The sequence below is a fragment of the Arachis ipaensis genome, chromosome B02 (assembly GCF_000816755.2).
Source record: "Arachis ipaensis cultivar K30076 chromosome B02, Araip1.1, whole genome shotgun sequence".
Taxonomy (NCBI): Eukaryota; Viridiplantae; Streptophyta; class Magnoliopsida; order Fabales; family Fabaceae; genus Arachis; species Arachis ipaensis.
The window spans coordinates 8,647,005-8,655,153 of NC_029786.2; positions in this window are offsets into that span (position 1 = coordinate 8,647,005).

Below are 8,149 nucleotides of genomic sequence, written 5' to 3' on the forward strand. Positions count from 1 at the left end.
AAGATAAAGTGAAAGGTATATATTAATGCAAAATAAAATTACTAATATATGTTTGTTGTAAAATAAATAAATAAAGAAGATATAATAAATATAAAATAAAGAAGTATAAATAGAAGACACTAATATTAATATCCTACCATAATAACGATAATTTATATATTAATATTATATTTGTAGTATATGAAGAGAGAAAGAGAAAGAAGAGCTTTATTATATATTGTACGTAGAGAGAGAGGGAAAATATTTTTTTATTGATGTGTTCTCACGCTATAAAGCCTTATTTATACTTATACAAATTCATCATTTTCAACCTTTTATTAAAAGCTAGTCTTCGTAAGAATCTTAACTTTCTCCCTTGAAAACTTCAGCCGCCCATATTATAAATGGGCATCCATCTCATTTGTGCTTATCACAACACTCCCCCTTGGATGACCACTTAGGATTATGCCTCGTTAAAACCTTACTAAAGAAAAATCCAATGGAAAAAAACTTTAGTGAAGGAAAAAGAGTACAAAATCCTTTGTGATGAGAACTGTCTCATTAAAAACTTTGTCAAGAAAAACCCAATGAGAAAAAAACCTGACCAAGAAAAAAAAGAGTATAGTCTCCTCCTCTTGTTGACATCATTTAATATCTCGAAATCGGCGCATCGTAATCTGATGTACCAATTTTTCAAAGGAGGATTTTGGAAGTGACTTTGTAAATAAGTCCGCCAAATTGTCACTTGAGCGGATCTGTTGGATATCAATTGTCCCTTGATTTTGAAGATCATGAGTGAAGAAGAATTTGGAAGAAATATTCTTTATTCTATCACCTTTAATGTATCCACCTTTAAGTTGAGCAATGCATGTTGTATTGTCTTCAAACAGGGTAGTTGGAGCTATTTTATGATCAATCAATCTACATGATGACATAATATATTGGATCAAACTCATGAGCCAAAAACACTCGCGACTTGCTCATGTATCGCTAGTATTTTAGCATGATTAGAGGATGTTGCTGAAATCGTTTGTTTCGTGGACCTCCATGATATAGCCGTACCACCATATGTGAACAGATATCCTATATTTGAGATCTCCCTTTGTGTGGATCAAACAAGTATCCAGCATCTGCATAGCCAACTAATTATGACTTGGATCCATAGGGATAAAACAATCCAATATCAACCGTTCCATGAAGATACCGAAAGATTTGTTTGATTCCATTCCAATGTCTTCTGGTTGGAGAGGAACTATATCTTGCTAGTAAATTCACAGCAAATGATGTATCGGGTCTTGTATTATTAGCAAGATACATTAGTGCTCCAATGGCACTAAGATATAGTACTTCATAACCAAGGATATCTTCATTTTCTTCCTTAGGACGGAGTTGATCCTTTTCCACATCCAAAGATCTTACGGTCATTGGGGTACTTAATGGATGTGACTTATCCATATAAAATCTCTTCAAGATCTTTTCTGTGTATGTTATTTGATGAATGAAGATCCCACTTTTTTATATGCTCGATCTGCAGGCCGAGACAAAATTTAATCTTTCCAAGATCTTTCGTCTCAAATTCTTCTTTTAGAATTTTTATAATTGTTGGAATCTCTTCAAGAGTTCCAATAATATTTAAATCATCAACGTACACAGCAATTATAATGAATCGAGATGCAGATTTCTTTATGACAACACATGGGTAGATATCATCATTCTTGAATCCATTTTTGGCCAGATACTCAGTAAGACGATTATACCACATTTGTCCAGATTGCTTTAGACTATATAAAGATCTTTTCAATTTGACTGAGTATAACCCTATGAATATTCATTGGATGGTTTAGATATCTTTAATCCTTTAGGGACTTTTATATAGATATCACGATCTAATGAGCCGTATAAGTAGGCTGTTACCACATCCATTAAATGCATATGTAGTTTATGATATGCAGATAAACTGACCAAATAACACAATGTTATTGCATCCACCACAGGGGAATACGTTTCTTCATAATCTATACCGAGCCTTTGTGAAAGACCTTGTGCTACAAGTCGAGCTTTGTAGCGTACAACTTCATTTTTCTCATTTCGTTTTCTCACAAATATCCATCGGTATCCAATAGGTTTTACATCTTCTGGTGTACGGACTACAAGTCCAAAGACTTCACGTTTTGTAAGTGAGTCTAGCCCAGCCTTCATGGCTTCTTCCCATTTTGGCCAATCATTTCTTTGTCGATATTCTTCGACTGATCTTGGCTCAAGATCCTTATTTTCATACATGATATTCAATGCCGCATTATATGCAAATATTTCATTGACAATTGTCTTATTTTGATCCCATTTTTCTCCTGTAAAGACATAATTTATTGAGATCTCGTCATTTTCACAATTTTCAGATACCTGAACGTCTTCTGGCGTTAAAACTATATAAGAATTTTGGACAACTGTAGGTGTCTCTACTATGTCTTTTTCAATAGGAATAGTATTTTACCTCTTTTCTTTTTCAAGAATTTTTGTCTTTGGAACCGACAGGCCTGCCACGCTTCTGGCGTGAATTTATTTCAGTGGCTATTTGTCTGACTGGGACATCAATTCGAATTGGGGCATTTTCCGCTGGTATATAAGATTTGGTTATCTTCTTTGTATCGAAAAATGCATCAGGCAATTTATTTGCTATTCTTTGCAAATGTATAATCTTTTAAACTTCTAGTTCACATTGCCCTGATCGAGGATCTAAATGCATCAAGGATGATGCATTCCAATTAAGTTTCTTTTTAGGAAGTTTATTCTCTTCCCCTAATGTTGGAAATTTTGATTCATCAAAATGACAATCTGCAAATCTAGCTTTAAATACATCTCCAGTTTGTATGTCAAGATACTCACTATAGAGGGAGAATCATATCCAACATATATCCCCAATTTTCTTTGGGGTCCCATTTTGGTGCGAGAAGGTGGTGTAATGGAAACATATATCGCACACCCGAATATTCTTAAATGAGAAACATTTAACTGCTGGCCAAAAGCTAGTTGCATAGGAGAGAACTTATGGTAACTCGTTGGCCTCAAATGAATAAGTGTTGCGGCATGTAAAATAGCATGCCCCCAAACCGAGGTTAGGAGATTTGTTCTCATAAGTAAGGGTCTAGCAATTAATTGGAGATGTTTAATAAGTGATTCTGCTAACCTATTTTGTGTGTGAACATGAGCTACTAGATGTTCAACACTTATTCCATTAGCCATACAATAAACATAAAAGGCTTGGAAAGTAAATTCACCAGCATTATCAAGACAAATTGCTTTGATTAGATTTTCTGGAAATTGTGCTTTTAATCGAATAATTTGAGCAAGTAATCTCGCAAACTCCAGGTTGCGAGAAGACAATAAGTACACATGTGACCATCTCGAAGATGCGTATATTAGGACCATAAAATATCTAAAAGATCCACATGGTGGATGAATATGTCCACATATATCGCCTTGAATCCTTTCTAGGAATTCAGGGAACTCAAATCCAATTTTTACTAGTGATGGTCTTAAAATAAGCTTTTCCTAAGAACATGCAGCACAACAAAATTATAGCTCTTTCGGAGCCTTCTATCACATTGCTTGAGCCAATAATAGTATTAACATATTCTTCTTTTGGCATAAGATGGGTAAAATATATATCACTTTTGAGAATGGTGTGCAAACTGGCACTATCCGCAATGCATACATCAGTCGTTTATGATTGTCTAGCTGAATAATGTGTGAACATTGACTGTGAAATTAATGTGTGAACATTGACTCTGAATTGAATCTAAAGTACTAGTTTTGATTAATTTTGTGCATTTTATACCAGACGTTCGGGTATAGATCAGAACAATTTGAGTGTATTTTAGGAAAGTTTGGGTGTATTTATAGTTTATGGCTTTTCTTATTATTTTAGTTGAGTTGTTGTCGCTCGCGTGTAGATCAGTAATATTTGGGTGTATTTTAGTTAAATTTTTATTTTTTTTTATGATGTGCAGAAACTATATAATGTATCCTTGTTGTTTTTAACATGGTGTATTTTGCAGCCCCTCTGTGTTGTTGATGACCAGTTTGTTCCCAAGGTTGGAATGACTTTTAACACCCTTGAAGATGCTGCAAAATTTTACAAGGACTATGCGAAGGCTGTAGGTTTTTCTACAAGAGTTCGGAGCACAAATAAGAAGGAAAACATAATTATGAATCAATTGATTACATGTAGCAGAGAGGAAAAATAGAAATCTAAAATATCTCTGACCGAGAAGACAAATTCCACAGCTGGTTTAAATTGTCCAGTAAGAATTTATATACACACATTGAAGGATGTTGGTGCTTGGATCATTTCGAAGGTCGTGTTGCATCATTCACATCCTTGCTGTCCAACTCAAGCAGAGATGCTCAAACAGCACAGTGAACTAAGCATGTCCGTTCGTCGTACAATACATAATAACGAGGAAGCCGGTATCAGATCAAGCAAAACTTACCAATCATTCGTTGTGGCAGCCGGGGGTCACCGCGAGTTAAATTTTATAAAAAAAGACGTGAGGAATTACATCACGAGAGAAGTGCGAAATATTTTGGAACAAGAAGATGCAAAAAATTCGAGAAATATTTATTAAGAATTAAAGAGAAGAATCAGAATTTCTTTTTCGAGCTCGAACTCGAGGACGATCAGTTGATTAAGCTGGCTTCTTGGGCCAATGCAAGGAGTAGAGCTGCCTTTGAGTATTTCAAAGATGTTATTTCATTTGACACCACCTACAATACATAGGGCCGTCAAAATGGGCCAAGCCCATCGGGCTGGCCCATTTACCCGTTAAAATGGGTGGGCTTTCACTTCTAATTCAGAGCCATTTAAATTTCAGGCTAAACGGGCTAAGCCCGATTAACCCAAAAAAAATTGCGGGTTAAACGGGGGCCCGCATAAATTTTTTTTTAAAACCAAAATTTCAGATTTTGGTCAAGCATCATTCGAAAAAAATCGACCCGACCCGTACAAAAATAACAGATTTAGAGAATTATTAAGCCAATAAATCATGGACTATAAGCCCAATTAACCAAATACTAATCTAATACTATGTAAGATTAAAAAAACCCAGCCCAAAAGATAACCCAACCCATATACAATATAAGAGTACAAAATTAAAAAAAACTCTCTCTAACACTCACTTAAGGTTCAATCGTACAAAGAAAAAAGAAAAAGCACTCTATAGTAGTCATAGCCCATATGCCCATCAGCCCATATGCCCTAAATGCTAAATTCCTAATTCTTCAATCTTCATTTCTTCTACATAGCAAACATTTAAAGGAAAAAGAGAAAGCACTTTGAAGTAGCATAAATCCCTAATTCTTCTGCACAGCACCACAGCCTCACAAATTTATGCGTGTGTCCATCCTTCTTCTGGCGATAGTAACTTCTTTGTCAGTGTCATCGATGAGCATCCCCACCATTAGAACCTTGCGAGGCTCTCATCACCGTTAGCCCTTTAGTTTTCATTACTTCATCCATTCTTTAGTCTTCACTCAGCTTCTACTCTTCTTCAGTTTTCATAGCCTTCAGTCATCACACTCATCAATTTTTAGCCAACTATTGTAAGATTACTTTCTTGTCTTAATAATAAAATATGCATGTTATTTTTTTTCTCATAAATCTTAGGTTCTCAATATTTGGATGAATAGTATGACACTAACATCAATTATTTATCTATTCTGTTTTGTTCTGGGTTATTTTGGGTTATAGTAAGGATTAATCTGATTTTGTATTTTTATTTTTTGTTAGTGATTTAATTTGGAGTTATGGATGACTATGCAAGAGATATTGTTGATCCAAATGCTGAGGTAGAATAAATTTTCTTGGACTCAGACTCTGATGATGACTTTGATGATCTTGTTGACGACAAAGTCTCGCCAAAAGTAACTCAAGCGACACCTCTTGTAAGTATTCCACCTACTGCTATTGATGGGTCAAATTCTAAAAAGAGAAAACGGTTAACTACATCTAATGTCTGGGATAGCTTTATAAAAATAGTTGGGGAAGATGGAAAAACAAGGTGCAAATGTAAAGGGTGTGGAAAAGAATATAAAGGTAGGGATAGTAGTCATGGTACCTCTACATTGAGACGACATATCTCTATGTGTCATGAACTCCCCAAATTTCATAATTTGGAAAAAATGATGCTTGATGAAGTTGGGAGGTTAAGGGCTAGACAAGTTGATCCTATGGTTTTTCATGAATTAATTGCAATAGCAATCATAGAACATGATTTGCCTTTCTCATTTGTTGAGTATAGAAGAATTAGGGATGTTTTTAAGTACTTGAATCCTGATGCTAAGATGTTTTCTCGAAACACTGCTGTAGCTAATATTTTCAAATTTTATATTACTGAAAAAGAAAAGTTAAAATGCCAGTTAGAAAAAGTTCGAAGTAGGATATGTTTAACTACTAATCTTTGGACTTCATGCACAAAAGAGGGTTATATGACTTTGACTACCCATTATGTTGATTCTAGATGAAAATTAAATTCTAAGATACTCTCATTTTCTCACATGCCCCCTCCACATACGGGACATCAATTAGCAAATAAAGTGCTTGAGTTGTTATCTAAATGGGGAATAGAGAAGAAAATATTTTCAATAACCTTAGACAATGCTTCATCTAATGATAGCATGCAAACTTTACTCAAGCGAAACCTCCTTTTAAATGATGGGTTATTGTGTAATGGGGACTTTTTCCATGTGAGGTGTTGTGCTCATATCTTAAATTTGATAGTTCAAGATGGGTTGAAGGTTGCTAGTTCTACTTTTCATAATATCAGAGAGAGTATCAAGTATGTGAGAGCATCGGAGGCACGAGCTATCCAATTTAGAGATGTTCTTAAGTCACTTGAAATTCCTGACATTAGAGTGAACTTAGATGTGCCTATTAGATGGAATTCTACTTTCTTGATGTTGGAGAGTGCTTTGAGATGTGAGCGTGGTTTTGTTAGACTCTCTTTAAAGGATAACAATTTCAAAGATTGTCCGTCGGAAGAAGAGTGGAAAAGAGGAAGAGAAATCTGTAAATTTCTGAATCTATTTTATAAAATTACTACCTTGATGTCTGGTCAATCTTATCCTACTTCAAATTTATATTTTATGAAAATTTGGAGGATTGAGTGTTTGCTGAAAGAATACTCCATTAGTGAGGATGACGTCATAAGAAAAATGGTGCAACCAATGAAAGCCAAATTTGATAAGTATTGGAGCGATTATTCCATAATTCTCTCTCTAGGAGCTATTCTCGATCCTCGAATAAAATTTCATGTTTTGGAATATTGTTTGAATAAAGTGGATCCATGTACTGCTAATGAGAAATTGACCACCATCAAGAAAAAGCTGTATTTGTTGTTTGAAGCATATTCAGAAATTTTGTCACATAATGCCTCTTCTAATGCTTCTGGTGGTCAAATAAGAATTCTAACTTCTAGAGAAGATGATTCACTTTTATTTGATGTGCCTGATGTAAGTATTATTTCTGTTGTGCATTATGTTAATATAATTTTCTTTTATATGTTTCTGTCAATATGTTACTTTCTTAATTGTTTTATTATTTTTTTTGAATATTGTAGGAATTGAGAAATATAAATTTTTAAACTAATACTTCACAAAGAAAGTCTTCTTTAGATATCTATTTGGAAGAGTCAACTCTTGATATGAACTCTAAAATAGATGTCTTGCAAAATATTGGAGGTCTCAAGCCCATCGCTTTTCTGATTTAGCTTCCATGGCTTGTGATGTGCTTAGTATTCCAATAACTACGGTAGCTTCAGAATCGGCCTTTTCCATTGGTGCACATGTCCTAAATAAGTATAGAAATTCTATTTTGGATAAAAATGTGTAAGATCTTATTTGTGCTCATAATTGGATACATGAATTTAAAGATGATGGTAATTCACTTTTTAAATTTATTTTGTTAACTTCTATAAGCAATAAATAATGAATGACTTGCATATTGTATTTATTTAGTTTTCTACTAACTAACTTTAAATTGTAGATGCTGAATTTGAGTGTCAAAATGAAAGTGACAAAGAACATTATAAAGATAAAGTGGATTCAATTAATATGATGCCTGATATTTTATTAGTATTGTCTAATTGTTTCAAACCATGCAGTTTTTAATTCAATT